At 39.0% G+C, this 19,622-nt stretch overlaps 1 protein-coding gene across 1 annotated transcript in view; it reads left to right on the forward strand.

Annotated features, from left to right (window-relative positions):
* The window catches only part of arid3c (AT rich interactive domain 3C (BRIGHT-like)), a 176,424-nt gene that overhangs the window by 12,502 nt on the left and 144,300 nt on the right, over positions 1 to 19,622 (forward strand). The gene's annotated exons all lie outside the window — the stretch shown is intronic.

A 19,622-nucleotide genomic window follows, 5' to 3' on the forward strand; every position in this document is an offset into this window, starting at 1 on the left:
TGTTATTTTTCATTGTGCTTTGCAGTTTCACTGGAACACCAGTTAAAGATGATGATGTCCAGGATAATGCTTAATTATTCTCAGACATGGAAGGTTTACTGCTATCTGACACGCAAGGTTTCTCTAGTAAATAACTAACACTGCTGTTACCAGATGCCTGCTTGTTTTCATCTGTTTCTACACGCTTACTTTCTTGGAGGATAGAGGCAGGGGGAGGGGAGTCTGCGCTGAGTTACAATGTATCATCTTTCCTATGAATCCTGAGAATTGCTAGGATGTTAAAGAGTAAAAAATATTTAAATTCTGTACAACTGGATAACAACATGAGTATGATTAAAAAAGTAATAACTAATTCCCATACTGCAATATATTTATTACATTGCATTGTTTCAGTTATTGAACTACTGTATGCTAAAGTTAGTATTAAAATGTTTTTTTTTTCTAGGCACTGAATTTTTTACTGTGTTTAGCCTAGACTTTTAAGTTCCCAGGATCTCTGCCTTTACCGTGTCCTGGTAATGCATTCAATGCAATAATCATTCTCTGTATAAGAAAACTATTTTCTAATACTATTGTGAACTTGTCTTTTAATCAGCTTCCAGTTATTCCTGCATTCTACTCACTGAATGTAATTGAAATAACTGTTAGGAAATTTTAAATTTTAAAGACCTCAATCAGATCCTCTCTCAGATGTCTTAATTTAAAAAACTCCTTCATCCTTTCCTGATTAATCATCTATTTAAGCCCTGGAACCAGAACTGTGTCCAGTACTCCAGTCGTCATCTAATACATTGCACAGTTTCAGCATAACCACTAGTGGCTAGTATTTCACAGACTTTGTTATTCTGCTTGCCATTTTATTGCTTCTTTGTATTGACTAGATATTTTGAGAGCTGGATATACTACAACGACTAGGATTCTGAACTTTTCATGATATTAATTTGTGGCCTGTTTTTCTTAAATGCATGCAAAAGTTTACTGTCAAAAATATTGAATTGTATTTGCTTTCTATTAGTCCATGTCTGAATCCTATTCAAATCTTCTTATATTGACTCTATCCTGGTTGTTGTCCATTCCCCCAAGCTCTCTATCATTAGTAAAATAACGAATTTGTATCAATAGCTTGTATATATGCTTGAAGAAGATCAGTGGTCCCAGCACTGAGTTCTGTGTTACACGATTTCACACATTGCAGAACACAGATGCTTCCCTTCTTACTACTCTGTCACCTTTACTGGAGTCATTTATAAGTCCATCAACAATACAGGTTTACTACAGCTTTAAGTTTAAGAATGACTGACTCATGGGGAAGCTTTCTTCAAAGTCTTCCTAGAAATCTAAATACACAATGTCATAAGCACTCCAAATTGTCACGATTATAGTCCCCCCTCCTTAAGGGTGCTCCAGCCCTTTCACTTTAGACTTAATTCTGTGCACCTGACCCCTTTTCCCAGCCCACCTTAAAAGCCAGGCGCTGACGTTCATCCTGCCTCTGCATCTGGTTTCCGCACCGTGCGAGTCCGGGACCTGGAAGCGCCTGGTTCCGTTAAGGTTTTAATCTCTGTTCCCGTTCCCAGTCCGCTGGTTCCGACCCGGTTCATGGTTTTAATTCCTTGTTTGGATGGATCACCTGGCTATGGACTTATTCTTGTGTTTTTGGATTCCCTTTATGGATTACTTTTGGATTGTTTGCCTCGGCCACACTTTCCCCGTGCAACAGCGCACTTTGGACACGCCCCCCTGTTTTCAGCCCCGTATTCCTGCATGACCTTTTCCTAGTGTTTCCCACTTCTTCGGATTGTGTCGTCCGCATAGGGTCCGGATAGAACTGTTTGTTACACAAATGTCCATTCCTTTTGTGGCTTCTTAAAAAAAAATTCTAGATTTTTTTTTGTTTACAAACATCTCTGTGGAACACTTTTAACCTTCTCCAGTAACAGCATTACTGTAAAATGTCTAGATTGGTGGTCTCTGGTATTTTACATGGCATGTTAGTCTGACTGTTCTACAATTACCTGGTTCAGCTTAGTACATGTACTGTATATTGGTTCTCTGTTACATCCCCTTGTCTTGTTGTGCCTCTGGATGTGAGTGTGTCTTGGTTTGGCAGTAGTGGAACATGGTGTGGACAGACCCTGGCAAACGAGCAGTTTCCACATGAAGTTGTTGTGGCAACTGTAGTGAACTGACTGAGCTAGAGCGAATAGAGGTCTTTCCTAGAGTAGCAAGATCTCTCTCGCCCACTGTCCTAGTGTCACTGCCCTAGGGGAGTTTAAATAGGTGCTGGCCTCCTGAATTTGGTGAATTTGGGGAGTTGCAGATTGTTTGTGCTGGAAACGTTGGAGCTGTTCTCTATACTATACTTCGACTATTACAACAAAGAGCACAGTTTGTGCTTATGATCACATTTGGGTCTTCAGTCATTCTAGAACCTGTCAAAACGTTTGTGTTTTATGACAGAATAATAACAGCAGTCTTCCAGGCTCCAGGAATTTCTTAAGGAGCAAATCAATTCTGTTCAGAGTTTAGAAATGACTTCACTGATTTATTTAAGAACACTTGGATATGAAACATGACCTACTATTTTTAATGTCTTTTGGATTATGGTTAATACCCCTGTTTCTGCCATTTCAAAGTTTTTAGTGCTTATTTGTATAAAATACACTTGTGACATCTTCATTAAGAAAGACACTGGTGAAGTACAGTAGTTAAGAAAGGAGAGGAAATGAGAGGAGGCCATTCAGCTTTGTTATTGAGAACATTTGGAGTTTCTTTTTTTTCTTATAAACTATTTAACTTATACAATTTGAATGCTTATGCTTTATCTTTTATTTTTCAACTCAGATATTGGGGGAAAAAAGTATTAAAGGTAGTATATACACCAATAACAGTATTTTAATGCATGCCTTTGAATGTCATTTTTCATTTTTCTAGGCTCATTACATTGTATTATATTTTCTTTTGTTAACCTCCAAGTAGGTCTATATCTTGCTGGTCTTGCCTGATAGACCATTTAGGTGTATAGTGTTTAACACTAGACCTTCATCTGTTACATTTTGTTGATTTCATATTTTAGTATGTCCTGAAAGGGAAATGATAAACATATTGTTTACAAGTGTGCTTGTGATATACAGTACTTGTGTACATCATTTGCAAATTATTTTAGCCGGTTCTTAGACTTTGTAGCGAAAGGTGTGATTAATTGTTGTTGCAGAAACTAAGCAGCGTTAATTCTGTCACGTTTATCGATTAAGCGAGGCAACGTGGCAGGAGATCTCAGGAGAGTAATTGCAGGGGTTGGAGGGGTCAGTGATGCCCAGAGGCTGAAGTTTCCATGTAGAGTGAATCAATACCACTTCATCTGTGACTTAATCAGCACTTCTCTGTCATCTTAACTACCACTCTCTGCTTTGAAGGAGGCAAAGTTCATGAAAGGATAACCTAGACACCCTCCATAGAACACAGCTTATTCATCTTTATCCTGAAACTGATATAAACTGTTTGGGCCAAGCACTGAGGCACAATTATGACCAGTGCTTTATTTATGCCAGAACTGACCAGAGCTCAACTGAGCCGCCCCTCATTTTCAGACTGTCTGCACACTAAGCACAGCAACAGCACCTCCTCATGAAGTTTCTTTTTAAAAAAAAACAATCTGAATTTCAACCTGCACATGTACAGTGATTTTCTCTTCTTCAGGTGCAAACAAAAAAACACTGAAGAGTGCTCAGGAAAAAGGTTTTAGAACATGCTTGAACCAAGGCACATTAAGCCTCTTCAAGTATTCTAGTGAACATTCATGGGGACACTTTAGTGCAGGTTATCATCAATGACCGGTGCAATCAACTATCCATCACAGCCATTGTTTTCGGCTTACAAAGAGGTTAAACATCATAGTGACAGTCAGTCAGACAGGTAATGAGACACTGACACTGTCGCTTGTTACACTCCTGATTCCTGACAGCTGAGCACCTCCCTATTTAATGGCTTGCGTCTTCTCAGCAGGTGTGTGACTTTATCCGGGGAGACAGCAGTAAGACTACACACCAGAGAGAAGGTCTTAAAGAGAGAAAGAGTGATGGACTGACTGTCACTGACAAAGGGCAAATAAGCCACAGAGAAAAATAGTTTTTAGATTTTTTTCTAATGGAAAATGAAAAGCCATTTGAAGCATCTGTATATCTGGAATTCAACATTGGTGCTGTCATTTTTCCATCCTTTTAAAATTCATAATCCCATTTGTGGTTTTGAACACAAAATTCATTTTTACGAAGTTGAAATGGGACAGATTTTTTATTCCAACATTGCATTTTCAAACATTCAACAACCTATTTCCTCAGAGAAGAGGAGATAATTGTTCAAAAAGATGGTACAGTGTTCTCCTAAAATCTGTTAAATGTTAGATGAGACAACTAGTTTGAACAAAAAAATAACCTTGACCATGATAGTTACCTGTTACCTTTTATTAAACCAAAAATGAGTTTGAGTCCTTGTTTTCTAAAAATTATGAAAATGAAATGAATATTTAATATTTAAAATAAAATGATGTGTTTTGTGAATATGGCCACAAACAACACCATTCCATAGATAGTGGTAATCTCCACTGAAGTAAAAGACTAGGTGTTTTCATGCAGCAGAATTCTGTACTGTCTAGGTTTCAATGAGGTGACGTTACTTATGTAACGTGCTCAGCACACTGGGTCCCGTCATATATACAGTACGTCAAACAGATGCAGTCACTAGGAACGCACGTCAATTCTTAGTGCCGTGTTGGTTGTACTGCAGTGCGGTACATTGTGTGATTCACTGGCCAAAGACAATTGATCAGTGGCACTTGTGGTGCTTGTGGTGCCCTAGATGTTAGTGAAATGGTTGCTTCATTTAATCTGCTTTCCTTCTGTTTATCATCTTTAAATCCACTTAATATTTAATATTAATACTGAATTTTGTAAATAAAGGAAAATTTTGGTAGCTGACAATAAAAATAACAGAAGTGTAATGCCTTTGAATGTCATAAACAATATTAATTTATAAATATAAATATATTATACATACTATATATAGCTGCTCGGTAGAGCTAAAAATAAAACACAACACAAAAAGTACACAACAGTAGTCCACCTTCAAAAACATTTTCTGCATCAAAGTCTTTAAATTGATCACTTACTGTGATTATTTTGATGTGCTTATTCTAACTAAAGTCTATACTGTATACTTTACAGAGTGCTATAATGTTTTAAATGTTTCAATTTATACTTGTTATTACATTACTGTTGTTAAAAAAAGTTCTAGTGCTTTTCTAAACCAACATGATAGGGATTATTAATATGGAATCATATAACTAAAGTGACCACGTGCTCATTCCATTTCATAAGGATAATACATTTGGACCACAAACAATGTGCTGTAAAAAGTCATGTTTGTGCTGCTCGTATCTAGAAACATATAGATTTGATTTAGATTTTGATTATAAAAAATATATTTTACACATTCTGCGCTGTAGCAGCTTTAAAACCCTACACTAATTTTGGCATATCTGTGGATATTGCTTCATGTGATTTGCATGTGTGGCACACAGGTACAGTACATACAGTATGATACAATTGGTAACTGTACATATGCCACAGATGTGCTGTGATCCTGAGGTCCTGAGGTTAAATGCTATTGAAAGATGATGAAGTAGTAATGCAGGCTGATTTACATTTTCTTAAAAAGGTCTTTGTAGTTGTGTCGACTTTTTTTAACCGAAGATGGTTTAAAAAAAAAGTTTCTCATTCTCAAAGAACTTCTAAATATCTGTCAAACCACACATATAAAAAGGTACTATGTACTATCTTTACTTAAATAGTTTATAACAAATACGTAAAACAACTTTGGAAACACTACCATGTCATACACATGGATGTCAGTAAAATTTGAAATTATAACTATGCAATTCAAAGAACCTTTAAAGTTTCAGCCCAAGAAGTATAGTGGTTTCGTGCTGTCCTGGTACACAGAAGGTCAAAGTCAAACTCCTGGTCAAACCAAAAAATGTACTTTTTTTTTACTCAGCCTGATGTACAGTATAAACTATATTCACATTTCTGAGAATGTTATATATCACAGTATGTCAACAATAAAGTAATTATATGAATGAACCTCCAGACCAGCAATATCCAGGATGCTCGGGAAGAGCAAAGGAATTAATCATGCCTTTAAACAGAAATCGCAATTGAGCTTTTGACATGTAAACAGATTTTAGTGTTAAATGCAAATTTTAAATAACATGTTGTAAATTTTTAAATAATAAAATTAAAAATCTAAATTTGAGTTTTTATATGGTTTTGCTGCCCTGCAAATTGTATTACATTAGTAGTTTTTAAAATTATTAATAAACACTTGTGGTGAGTAGCAGTGCATTCTGTAGTCACATAAAGGGGGAGGGAAACTGGGTGTGGGCTTTTATTTTCACTTTCCTTCTTCTATACACATTCCCAGTTGTCATTGATGCAGCTTTAGCTTAGGAACTCCAATTCCCATAAACCCCACCAACCAGCATTTACATCTCCTGGTTACATAATGTACTTAATGCAAGTTACAGTAGGTGACAAATTCATTCAAATGACTACTCAAATATTTTATTTTAATCTGACCTTTTAATTACGAAGATTTTTAGTCACTTTGTCAAAATATTGATTATTGTATGTAAACTTAAAAAGAGCATTCTTTTGCGTTCACAACAAGCTATATAATATAAATTTTTATACAGTATAGGGCGGAGCGGTGGCTCTGTGTCTAAGGATCTGTGCCTGTGGCTGGAAGGTTGCTGGTTCAAATCCCACAGCAAGTAGAGGAATCCTACTCCGTTGGGCTCCTGAGCAAGGCCCCAACTGCTCCAATGACTGAACCTGCACTCTGACCCCAGGCTTCTCTCTTCCTGTCTGTGTGTCTGGAGAACAAGGTGGGGTATGCAAAAAAGACAAATTCCTAATACAAGAAATTGCAATGTGCAAGAGTGAAAGTTTATTTGACAGTGATCCCAAAACCTAATATACAGTGTGAAATACCTCAAGACAAAAAACAGGTAACACATCAAAACTATGCTTAGAGAGTTATAATCAACATGAATCCTACCTCACTTGGATTCTCTCTCTTAACTCTCTCCCCTTCTAGCTTAAAGAGCTGCTTTAACAAGGTTAGCTCCACCCCCTTGGAACATATCACCATCTCTTAAAATCATTCACATTCATATTTTACCCCAAAAATGAACATTTGTGCCATAACAATTCATTTTTGCTTATGACACTATGTTGTACCACTAAGGTTAAAAAAATACACATTTCCTTTGTTCAGTGTGTTAAATATTGTGTGCGCTGTAAGGACAAAAATAACTTATAACTTCTTAAGTAATATACTCAATTTGTGCAGAATATTGAGCAATTTATAATGGGCTTACTTTCCACTGTCAATATGAATACAACGTTATTTAGAAAACACATTAGAATTTTTAATGTTAACATGGAAATCATAATTAAAATCCCAGAAAAGGCAGGGAAAACAATATTATGAAGTAAATAATTTTAACATTGCTCTGCTTTTCATTTCGGTTGGCAAATAGTAACAAGAGCTGTAAATATTAATTTCACATTTCCATTTCCTACAAGGTGATCAATACACTTAATCATTATTGATTTTTTCATCCACAGCACTTTTTTTCCTGGGCAGCTATTGACTGACACCCAGGAATCTGTATGTTCTGATCTCTTACTCTAATCAATCAATTCATTTTGAAAAATCAAGGGTCACAGGTTAAAGTGTATTCTTTCCACTCATTTTTCAAATAATGAAGCTCACTGGAAATTATATACTTTTAATATCAAGTTATAGTCAGGGGAAATGTCTTTATTGATATTTAAATTATTATGTAATTAATAATGGTAAGAATTCATCTCATACTGTGATGCTAAGATAAACTCATAGCTGGGGAATGAAGTGAGGACATCCTTCACATACAATTACGGAATATACAGTAAAACTTGTGGGAAATAATGTGTGCTCATATACAAACAAAACTTAATGAGGAAACTGTGAATCAGCTTAAAATTTCCAAAAACTTCTGTATTAGCTAATGAGGTCAGACATATTTTGAATTTGAAAATAGTAGATGTTTTGTCATACAAAATTCTACACTTGGTGTGTACACAATATCTCTTTACTATGTATAACATTTGACTGAAGTACTGAAGGCAATTCAGAATACAAAAATGCAAAGTACAGTATGTCCCAACAAGCATTTCTCACTTTGTGTACTGTACATAACCCATGTTGAGGGCATTAGAAATGTGAAACAAACTAGCCATTATTTTAGTGCCTGGACTTAACTTATATTATTAATAATAACAGTCTCATGGGTCCTATCCAATTACCATAATCCATTCCCACTGTAACAAACTACATTTTTATTGTAACTGATCAAATTGTTTTGATACCTAAATATGTTTTATGCTCTCTATAATTCCTGAGATTATGTGAATCCCTGTCAATTAGAAAGGATTTTAAAAACAAATGTTACAATAAACTTTTGAAAGAGTTTCTCCATTGCATCTGTGACTTCACTTTGCTCTGTAAATCCTGAAATCATGAGTCACCTTTTGCAATATCCCAAATGCTTCCTTTTCATATCCCCAGGATATGTTGGCTTAATCAGAGGGATTGCCGTGCCGTGAGTCAGTGACCTTGGTATTCTTAGTTTTGCAATGAAGCCTATTTATCAGAACTGATTTCTCCAGGTCTGATGTGCTACTGCTGCATATTAGCCTGATTAAATTCCTTTTGATATATAACTGATGTGGACTGCAGCCTTTACGAAAGCCTTCATCTCCAGGACTGTTTCATCAAGATGCTAGCCAACATGCATGAGTAATCGGGAAATGTATATCAGCTTCTACCACCTCTTATCTAAAATAATGAATTTACAGATGATCTTGATGTAACATTCTGAGAAAAGTGTGTCCTACAGCAACCCTTGTCTCCATAAGCCATATTTAACATATTAAGCATATTAAGCATATTAAGTTGAAGGGAGTTTTTTAAGTAACTTGGTTTCTATAGACGTCAGCTATTTTCCTTTAATCTAATAGCATTGCTAAATTGTGGCTTCAAGGAAAGGTTTAACCCCTGGGAATCTTTGTAAAATCTGCAGTATCTAATAGAATGTGCCATCAACAGAAGATTGATTCCCTTGGGGAATTATCTTTGTCCTGATAGAACTGATAGATTTTTTTTTGTGCAACTAAAGTCCACATAATCAAACAGGAAAATACATTTTGTAGTGCACCTTTCAATATTATAAATAAGGTTAAAATATTTTTGTTAATCTGAATTTAAATTTTGGACATTTTATTTTATATTTAAATAATCATTTGTAGACATTCGGTTAAATTGGTAAGGGGGCTATGGATAGAGCAGGCGCCAGTCACAAAGTATACTGGTTGGAACCTTTGTTGTCATGAACTGCCCAGGACCAGGGTTCCAACAGACACCATGGCACAATTCTACGCTTCACTTTTTAAGTCGGGCAGGGTTTCCTTTGTTTTCTGTGCAACAGTGACCCCTATAGCTTCCCGGAAGCTTAAGATATAACATCTTATTTTCGATTTTGCTGTTTGCATCTTGGTGCGTGGTGCGTGCATCTTGAAAAAGAAGATGACATTGCATCTGTCCACATCTGTCATGAACTGGGAGTAGCACTGACATTTGTTAACAAACAATTCACAAGGATAAAATTAGGAAGTTATTATGAGCAAAATAATGAAATTGGTACTTGAGACCTCTCCTGTAAGTATTCTTGTTTTATAGCAAACTTATTTTGAAAGGGCCTTAATACAGAGTGTAAGAGGCGTGAACACTTTCTTTATACATGGTGAAATACAGTATCTAAATCCTACTGAAAGGCCACTAAAGTTACACCAGAGCCACATGATGCTTCTCCACTGCTTATTGAAACTTAGAATCAGCTTAATGCACACGAAGATTGTTTCTATTCTGCGGAAAATGCCAGCTTATGTAATAACTATCTCATCTCATTTCTAATTTTTTTCTCATTTTAGAGATGTGGCTTTGATTAATCTAAACCACAGATATAGTGCCTTTTGTAAATTTCAATGTTGTCCCATCTGTCCATCCACCCATGGATTTTACTACTACTTTACCCAGTTCAGGGTCATGGGGAGGTTGGAGTCTATTCTAGCAAGCAACAGGGGCAAGGCAGGGTACACCCTGGATGGGACACCAGTCCATCGCAGAACACACACAAACACAGACACACACACACACACATAAAGGTCAAGTTAATTAACGTAGCAGTATGTCTTTGGACTGTGAGAGGAAAATCACAAGAAGGTGGAAGGTGAAAGCCATAGAGGAACATGGAAGGAACATACAAACTCCAGTCCACACAGATAGCATCCCAGGTCCAGAATTGAACCCATGGCCTCAGTGCCGTAAGGCAGCAATGATAGCCACTATTTCACAGTGCCAGCTCCTCTTGTGTCCTGTTTTGTGGAATTACAACATTATATGGTAAATAGATTTTTTCTCAAACTGAAGACTTCCAAGGATAAGATAAGATGCTTTAAAAAATGCTAGAGAAAAAATGGAAATATGTTGATTGCAGACATATTCAAACCATGAACTCAATATTTGGAGAATGCACCTTTAGCAGCAATTATAGCCACAAGTGTTTTTGGTTAAGTCTCTACTGACTTCCCGCACAAGCTCTCACGTTACTTGTAGATCACCGATAGACAAAGGTTTTCAAGTCATTCAATGGATTCATAATAGGATTCAAATCAGGACTTTGAAAAGGCCACACAAGGACATGAACAGAAAGTCACTGCAACATAGCTTTGCCCTTGTGCTTGAATAATATCCTAATTAAAGAAGAATTTTCACCCCCATTTTAGCAGACTGAAGCAAGTTTACCTCTAGTATTTGCCAGTGCTCTGTCAATTTTTGCTTCATTCCTAGCAAGCTTTCCTGTTCGTGTGGAGACGAAGCATTCCTATAACATGACACTGCCACCACCATGCTTGACTGTAGGATGGGTAAGGATGGTGATGATGTGTGGGGTTTGTGGCAAACATAATGCTTTTCATATAGCCTAAAAAGTTCTAATTTGCCAAATTTGTTGTCGGATCACTCAGGTGCTTCATTGCAAATTTACTGCAGGATATGAGATGGGCTTTTCACTCTGCTACACATTCCAGCTTTGAGGAGTGTGTGATATTTTAGTTCTATCAAAGATGTCAGTGGTCTCGCACTGTCATTCTTCAACAGTTTCCTTATTGTTTGGCTGCTCAGTTTGGAGAGACAGCCTGATCTAGGCAATGTCTGGGTGATACGATGTACGTACGTCCCATTTCTTGATGATTTAGTAGATTGTGTTAACAGAGATATTTAGAGACTTCAATATTTTATACCCTTTTTGTTCTCCATTTTTGTACCCTGATCTTTGCTTTTCAATTCATATATCTGTAACTTGCTTTGAAAGCTCCTTTGTTTTTGTGATTGAAATTTTGATTAAAATTCACTAACAAAGGAACCTCATGGATACAGGTGTTTTTATTCTGAAAAATAATCACTATTATTGCTGACTCACTATCGCTGAGGCCACTCACTAATTTGTATAAAAGATTTGAATACTTATGCAACTGTGACTTTTCCATATAATCTATTTACATTTTTCTATTTGTTTTTTGCATTTAATGTGGGGAATATGTTGAGTATATTACAAAGTTACACAATATTATAATATTGTAATTAATATTCCAAATATTGATTGCTAATTTAAGGAATCATGACTGCAAGCAAAAGAACCAAAATGCAAAATGTGCAGGCATCTGAATAATTTTGCAAGATACAGTAGAGGTATCTGGGTTTAGTGAATATCATTGTTAAAACAGACTTTAATTTCATAATTTTCAATAAGCAGGATTGATATTTGAACATTTTTTCTAGATCTAAATCAAAACAAAAGCATATTAGTTGTTGTGTTCTGTTTGTTCTATTTCATTTAATATATGTTTTATAATTGTTGTTTTATTATGAGTCTTTATTTTATATTTTAAAAAAATAGGAATTACATTATTTTATCTGTTTCATTTTTAGACTAATCAATACCAGAAATATAATATATTAAATATATTATATAATATACTTTAACAATTAATTGAAACATAAAAATAGGTAATACAACAGAAACAGCAGAACAAGGGATCATGATTCCAACAATAAGGAGTGACTATTCAACTTCGGATGACATTTAAAAGCGACTAATTTAAGAAAAGCACTACTACAGAGTTGGACATGTTGTCATGGTCTCCACTAATCAAGGCCCTGCTGCTTTACGCAAACGCACTAAATAGACACAAGCCCCTGCTACTTCCCACAAACGCCAACGCACATCCTAATTACCCAACCACGTCCCTTGTCTGTCACGATTGTAGTCCCCCCCCACCCCCTTAAGGGCGTTCCGGCTCTTTCACTTTGGACTTGATTTTTTGCACCTACCCCCTGTTTCAGCCTCCTCTCAGCCCACCTTAAAAGCCAGACGCCCACTCAATTCGGGGCTCTGCAATGATTCCCGTATTGTGTGAGCCCGGGTCCCGGAATCGCCTCCGTTATAGTTTTATTTTCTGTTCCTGTTCCCCGCCTGTTCCGGTTTTTATCATGTTTTGTCTCTGATGGACCACCCGGTTTTGGACTTTGCCCATTTTGGATTCCCTGTTTGGATTACTTCTGGATTGTTTGCCCCTGACTCACCACCCCTGGACACCTGCACACTTTGGACAGGCCCTTTGTATTCATTCCTGACTCCTGCCTTTTTTCCCTGTGTTTTCTCACTCCACCCCGGATTGTGTTGTCTGTATAGGGCCCTGAAAGATCTTTTTCGTTTCGTGAAAAAATAGCTTTTGTAGTTTTGCTTTTAACTGGGTGGGCACTGGACTGGGTGGCTGCACTGAAACAGCCAACTACCTGTCACGCCCTCTGCAGCCAGAGGGCGCTCCTTCTCTGACCTGTCCCTAGTTTCCGGTCTGCTGTCCTTCCTGTCCCTCTCTTTCCCTTGGGCTATATATTTCTGGGTCTTGCACTCTGTCCGGGGCTCAGCAGTGATGTTCGGATGTCCTGAGACCCGCCTAGCACCAGGGCGCCCCACGTCCACTCCCTGAGGGCATAGGTTTCTATATGGCATTCCTGAACTCTTTGCACTAATGAGCCCGGGCCTTTTTCGCGTCTCGCCGCTACGCATATGGGTCTTTTTCTGCTCTCCTGCTCCCCACGGTTAGTCCCTTTGGACGTCCGTGACACTACCATCTATTCCAGGAAAAACTGAAATCAGTATTTGGTTACACTTACTATGACCGCTAAGTAGCATCCCGCTTATCCTCCCAGCATGGAGGAAATAGACCTCTCCAGGAATATATGATTGAATTCTGAACCTTGGCTGAAGAGTCCTCTTGGAACGATGAAGTCCTTATTTTCCAATTTCGCAGAGGACTATCTGAAGAATTGAAGGACCACCTGATGCTGCTACCTCTCGACTGACGAACATTAGATGGATTTATCTCCCAAGTGCAAGAACTGGACCATCGCGTACAGTAGCGTAAAGTGGAACACTTACTAACTCAGCAACTTGAACCTCCTAGGCCCCCTTCCTCTCCCTTTTTAGAAAAACACACCACTGTCCCACACTCTCGACTTACCAGTGTAGAAAAAGATAAACATTGGCAGGGGGTATGCTGTGTTTACTGCGGAGCCCTTGGTCATATCCGCACTTCATGTGCAGCCAAATGGTCCAAGCCATCTCCACACTTGCTTACCAGAACAACTAAGGTCAGTAACACCCTCACTTACACGGCCTACTTCCAAGTTGTTCCTCCCTGCAATTCTTTCCTGGGGCAAAGGTAAACTTTCTCACCGCTTTTGTTGATTCATGTGCGGCCAGAAACCATATACCAAGAAGACTCACCTAGTATCCAACCACCATACACCGACCAGCACAAAGCTTTTAGTAAACAAGAGGCACTTTCTCTTCCTCCGCACCCCCCCCCCCCCCCCCCATGTCTGGACCATAGACTTGTTACCGTGAATCCTACCTCTTAAAGGACACATCTACCCCCTCTACAGAACAGAATCCTAAGCATTAGAAACATACATTCAGGACTCCTTAAAGTCAGAATTTATACGACTCTCCACCTCTCCTGCCTCAGCCGAGTTTTTCTTTGTTGAAAAATGGCATCTCGAGACCCTGTATTGGGGTCTCAATGAAATTACAGTCAAGAACCGTTAGGGGTGGCACCATTTTTACAAAACTCGATCTCCGTGGCATATATAATCTAATCAGCATCCAGGAGGGGGACGAGTGGAAAAAGCATTCATGACCACCCACAGCCACTATGAATATCAGGTAATGCCCTTTGGTCTGGTAAACGCCCCTGCTTCCAAAACTTCATTAGTGACATATTCAGATACATTATTCAAAAATACCTTCTGGTCTATCTTGATGAAATCTTAATTTTTTCTCATAACCTGCAGGATCATGTCACCCACGTCCAAGAGGTTCTATCCCGTTCTAGGTCCTTAAACAAAATAAACTACATCAAGCTTGGAAAAATGCATTTTTACACCTCTAAAGTACAATTTCTGGGATACATCCTTTCGCCCCTTGGCATTGAAATGGATTCTGCTAAGGTTACTGCCATCATGAACTGGCCAACCCCCAAGAATCTCAAGCAGATCCAACTCTTCTTAGGTTTTGCAAACTTCTACCGCAGTTTTATCCGCAATTTCACTTCTGTTGTCTCTCCCATTACCACTCTGATTCGATTGAGTCCTAATCAGGGCAAAAGGACCCCCCACGCAAACAAAGCTTTCCTCCACCTTAAGCATCTTTTCACCACTGCCCCGCTCCTTGGACACCCTGACCCCTCTCTACCCATCATTGTTGAAGTAGAAGCTTCCAGCCATGGTGTGGGCGCCATCCTGTCACAATGTCATGGGGACAAGTCGACTCTCCATCCATTTACTTTTTTTCCCAGAAGATTGTCCCCAGCCAAGATTATTTATGACATGGGAAACCAAGAGCTACTCGCCATCAAGCTCGCTTTTGAGGAATGGAGACATTGGCTAGAGGGAGCCCAAAATCCCTTCACCATCCTCATGGACCATAAGAATTTAGCTTACATACAGTCTGAGAAATGGCTAAGCCCTTGCCTGGCCTGGAGGTCTCTATTCTTTTCTAGGTTCCACTTTTTCAGCACATATCCAAGAACTTTAAGACCGAAGCTCTCTCCCACCTCCACCACCCCCCTGAATCAGAGAACAAGTCTGACTCCATTATCCCTCCTAGCAAGATCCTCGTGGCTGTCAGGTGAGACATTGAAGACCAAGGCAGACGCGCCCTGGTTGGTCAAACAGTTCCACCCCAATGCCCTCTGGACAAACTTTTTGTCTCTAACCCCATCCGCTCAGCAGTCCTTCAGTTGAGTTATGACTCCCACTTCGCCTGTCACCCTGACTCTAAACGCATGTTGGAACTAATTTCTAGGGAGTTTTGGTGGCTGTCCATAAAAACCGATGTCACCGAACACGTGCGGGCTTATGCCATATGTGCCTGGATTAAATCCCCTTGCACCAAGAAGGTAGGACTCCTGCAACCACTTCCCGTGCCCGAACGCCTCTGGTCACATATTTCTGTTGATTTCCTCACAAGCCTGCCCAGAAGCCAAGGTAAAACTGTTATAATGGTCATTGTAGACCGATTTTCCAAATCTGCTCATTTGGTTCCCCTTCCCCCTCTACCCTCTGCCCGGGAGATTGCTAACTTGTTTGTTCTCCATGTATTCAGACTCCATGGCATCCAAAAAGATGTGGTCACGGACAGGGGCCCTCAGTGCATATACAAGTTTTGGAGGGCCTTTTGCAGGTCCCTGGGATCCTCAGTTTCACTCACCTCAGGCTACCACCCAGAAGCTAATGGCCAGATGGAAAGAATAAATCAAAAGCTCCTGAAGTTCCTGAGGGTTTACGTATCCGCAACCCAGGATGATTGGGTTTCTTTACTTCCCTGGGCTGAACACCCCCTGAACACTTCCTCTACTGGTATGTTTCCCTTCCATTGTTCCTAGGATACCAGCCACTACTACTCCTGGATGCCCTCCCAGATACCGAGGTCCCATCTGTTCAAGAATACATCACCTCCCTCCAGAAACTTTGGAAACCTGCCAGACTAGCACTTCAGAAAACGACACAACGACAGAAGACAGCAGCCGATTGGTCATCTCCCAGGCTCAGACAGGGACAATTTGTCTGGCTGTCAACTAGGAACTTACCCCTGCAACAACCCTCATGCAAGTTGGGACTTCGCTATATAGGCCCATTTTGAGTACTCACCCAGGTTCTGCCTTTCTCCTATTGTTTTGCTCTCCCTCTGACTCTGAAGATTAACCACTTTTCCATATCTCCCTCCTCAAGCCCTTCCACAGATCCTCACTCTCCAGACCACAACCACGTCCACCTCCTCTCCGGCTTGTTGACGGCCTCCCAGCCTCCACCATCAATAAAATTGTGGACATTTGTTGGCACAGAGGCTCCATACAATATCAAGTGGACTGGGAAGCATACAGCCCCGAGGAACAATCTTGCGTTCCCAAAAAATATATTTTGGACCCGAGCCTCATTCAGGACTTTCATCACACTTTCCCAGATCACCCAGTTAGGGCGTCAGCAGCCACCCAGTGGGGGGTATTGTCACGGCTTCCACTAATCACATACAACCTCCTCGCTCGGTATGGAGTTAATCCTCACAGCGATCCCTTTGCTAACCTTCGCCTTCACCTTCCTTGCTTCGTCTTCAGGAGAAATCCCGGCTGCTAGACTCACGTTTCCTTTTGACCGCGAATCATGGCTACGCTCTCTTCTGCTCTCTGCTTAATCTCTCTCTATAACATCTTTTATTAAGCACCACAGAGGGTCCAATCTCCTTTGCTGAGACCTCCGGTATCTTACGCATGTGACATTCATAATAAACAGGTCTTCGTATTTCATGCTTTTCCATTTCCAGAAATCAAATTTGTTTATTAAAAAGAGTGGCTCATTAATGAATCTTTATCAATGCTCTGTACTGGCAAATGACGGTAGGTATCATGGAATATTTGTCAGTCACATCAGATTACTGTACATATTAGCAAGACAGATGTATGCCAGTGGATAATTTCACAAATGCTAGATGCACCAAAAGTAAAACTGAAAATCAAGGTCCCCTATCAATCTAGATCTTTCCTGGAGTAATTTTAAAATATGTAGGTGCATATTGTTCCAAACAAAAGAAGGAATAATTCTATATGCGAAAATAAAGAACAAATGTAGTACTGTAAGTATCTCTTTATCTCATAAAGATAAATAAGATATCTTTGGGGGAGATATTCATTTGAACAGAAAGCATCAGACTAGGGAAAGCAATAAACTTGACCATGGGATTAAGTTTAAACTGACCAACTGTCGTACTATGAGCATTAATCTTTTTCTGACACCCAGATGAATATGAAAGGGGATCGGTGACAACAGCAAAGCAAAGACTGGGTTGTATTTATTTGAAAATTATATAAAAAATAATAAAAAATAATAAAAACAAGAAAAAATAATATACTGTACATAATAAAATCTATAGAAATGCCATTTTATACAAGTAAACCTAAAGATCAAGTTTAAAAATGAGGACTCAGAAATCATTATTTCACAGGGAAGAGTTTTCCCTATTATTATTTTAATGAAGTGGCTACTGATAATTTACTCATCCTGAAAAGAGACACAAACACAAACCTACTGTACTTCAGCAAGAAGCTTCTGGGAGATAGTCTATAGCAGTTGATTGCTACTGTACAATGGGTACAGGTCTGAAATTGGTCTTGTCAAGTCTGGTGTCCCTCAGGGCTCAATACTGGGCCCCTTGCTCTTCAGCATTTACATGTTCCCACTTGGTCAGCTTTTAAGATCACATGGCCTCAGCTTTCATTTTTACGCTGACGATACTCAAATATACATCCATACCAAACCCGACACTGATGTGGCTGTCTCTATTCTATCTAATTGCATCTCTGACATAAAAATTTGGATGACTCAAAACTTCCTTCATCTTAACTGTGACAAGACTGAAGTCATGCTTATTGGTACCCCCCACCAACTTCGTAAAGCCAGTCCTGTAACCCTGTCTGTAGATGGCTCTGTACTTGAGCTCCAATCAAAATTGAAAAACCTTGGGGTTATATTCGATTCTGGCTTAACATTCGACCCACATGTACAGCATACTGTCAAAACATCTTTTTTTCACCTTAGAAATATCGCAAGACTACGCCCTATGCTATCATTAACTGTGGCTGAAAAGCTGATCAACATATTTGTATTCTCTCGAATTGACTACTGCAATGCTCTGCTCCCTGGGGTATCTAAATCTACTCTGAACAAGCTGCAGTATGTCCAAAATTCAGCAGCCAGAATCCTGACCAGATCTAGTGCAAGTGTTCACATTACTCCTATCCTGGAGTCCTTGCACTGGCTTCCGGTCAAATTCCGCGTAGACTTTAAAATCCTCATGCTCACCTACAAGGCTTTACATGGCTTGGCACCTCAATACCTGTCTGAACTTTTATCGCCCTACTCCCCACCTCGCAACCTCCGCTCTTCAAATTCTGCCCTCCTTACCGTCCCCCAAGCCCGTCTACATTGTATGGGCGACAGGGCCTTCTCCTGCTATGCCCCCAAGCTCTGGAACTCCTTGCCCAAGGATATTAGAGAGTCACCTTCTCTAAACTCCTTCAAATCCAGACTCAAAACCCTCCTTTTCAGAAAAGCCTTTACTTAACTGGTTCCATTCTTCACCCCTCTGCTCTTCTTAATACCATCTTCCACGGTCTCCTCTATTGTTATTGTTGTATTGTTGTAATTATAATTGTGTCCTGTCTTGTGAAATTTTCTTATTTATTGTTGTAGTCTTCTTATTTATTGTTATTGTCATCCTGTAAAGCGCTTTGAGAAGCCACCTTTAAATGCGCTATATAAAATAAAGTTTATTATTATTATTATTATTATTACTGGTACTTGATAACCTAGAACTGAGCTGTTCACCCTTGTTCCTGCACTCCTGCTTTTTTATGGCAAAATGGGTAGCTTATGTAGTTAAATGCTATGTTTAAAAAATATGTACAGTATGGAACTGTCCAGTAAGACCTAAGTTGAAATGAAAGGCAGTTACAGCACCTCTCGAGAAGAATAAAATAGAAGCCCTTGTCAATAGAGCAAATGGGGTGAGTGATAACATTAAATTTGCCACTAGATGGCACCATTACATTCTATTTTCCTAATACTGTTACGTTTATTTTTTTAACTTGTAGTGTGCTTGTAACGTTAGCTATTTAAAAAATCATTATTAGGTACTGTGGAGCTCTACAATTAGTTATACATACCATCCATGATAGAATTTGAATACATACCCAGTACTGTATGCTGCAACAATGGTATCGCGTTTGAGATTGTTCCTGTTTTTAAGTTTTTACTACACGTTATGGTTCCAATCGATGAATGTA

This window comes from Lepisosteus oculatus, chromosome 3 (genome assembly GCF_040954835.1).
Source record: "Lepisosteus oculatus isolate fLepOcu1 chromosome 3, fLepOcu1.hap2, whole genome shotgun sequence".
Classification (NCBI taxonomy): domain Eukaryota; kingdom Metazoa; phylum Chordata; class Actinopteri; order Semionotiformes; family Lepisosteidae; genus Lepisosteus; species Lepisosteus oculatus.